This window comes from Chiloscyllium plagiosum, chromosome 19 (genome assembly GCF_004010195.1).
Source record: "Chiloscyllium plagiosum isolate BGI_BamShark_2017 chromosome 19, ASM401019v2, whole genome shotgun sequence".
Classification (NCBI taxonomy): Eukaryota; Metazoa; Chordata; class Chondrichthyes; order Orectolobiformes; family Hemiscylliidae; genus Chiloscyllium; species Chiloscyllium plagiosum.
Window position 1 is genome coordinate 52,860,060 of NC_057728.1, and position 1,473 is coordinate 52,861,532.

The window sequence follows — 1,473 nt, forward strand, 5'->3', positions numbered from 1 at the left end:
CTCCAATTTTGGTGTCTTCTGCAAACTTACTAACTGTACCTCTTATGCTCGCATCCAAATCATTTATGCTAATGACAAAAAGTAGAGGACCCAGCACTGATCCTTGTGGCACTCCACTGGTCACAGGCCTCCAGTCTGAAAAACAACCCTGCACCACCACCTGTCTTCTACCTTTGAGCCAGTTCTGTATCCCAATGGCTAGCTCTCCCTGTATTCCATGAGATCTCACCTTGCTAATCAGTCTCCCATGGGGAGCCTTGTCGAACGCCTTACTGAAGTCCATATAGATCACATCTACTGCTCTGCCCTCATCAATCTTCTTTGTTACTTCTTCAAAAAACTCAATCAAGTTTGTGAGACATGATTTCCCACGCACAAAGCCATGTTGACTATCCCTAATCAGTCCTTGCCTTTCCAAATACATGTACATTCTGTCCCTCAGGATTCCCTCCCTCAGTGGTTAGCACTGCTGCCTCACAGCACCGGGGTCCCAGATTCGATTCTGGCCTCGGGTGACTGTCTGTGTGGAGTTTGCACATTCTCCCCATGTCTACGTGGGTTTCCTCTGGTGCTCCGGTTTCCTCCCACAGTCCAAAGATGTGCAGGTCAGGTGAATTGGCCAAGCTAAATTGCCCATAGTGTTACGCGCATTGGTTAGAGTGAAATGGGTCTGGTAGGGTTACTCTTTGGAGGGTTGGTATGGGCCGAAGGGCCTGTTTCCACACTGTAGGGAATCTAATCGAATCTAAACTTGCCCACCACTGAGGTCATGCTCACCAGTCTATAGTTCCCTGGCTGGTCTTTAGCACCCTTCTTAGACAGTGGCACCACGTTTGCCCACCTTCAGTCTTCCGGCACCTCACCTGTGACTATCGATGATACAAGTATCTCAGCAAGTGGCCCAGCAATCTCTTCTCTAGCTTCCCACAGAGTTCTTGGGTACACCTGATCAGGTCCTGGGGATTTATCCACCTTTAACTGTTTCAAGACATCCAGCACTTCCTCCTCATGATCACATTGTGGCAGGTTTCCTTATGCAAATGGATTGCATAGCATACATTGCAACACGGTAAAAACAATGACTGCAGATGCTGGAAACCAGATTCTGGATTAGTGGTGCAGGAAGAGCACAGCAGTTCAGGCAGCATCCAAGGAGCTTCGAAATCGACGTTTCGGGCAAAAGCCCTTCATCAGAAATAAAGGCAGTGAGCCTGCAGCGTGGAGGGATAAGTTAGAGGAGGGTGGGGGTGGGGAGAAAGTAGCATAGAGTACAATGGGTGAGTGGCGGAGGGGATGAAGGTGATAGGTCAGGGAGGAGAGGGTGGAGTGGATAGGTGGAAAAGGAGATAGGCAGGTAGGACAGGTCCAGACAAGTCATGGGGACAGTGCTGCAGAGGAAATGACCTGGGAGTTGCAGTGGGAGAGGGACTCCCTGAGATTCTTGTAGAGAGAGGAGGAAAACTTCTTCAAGGC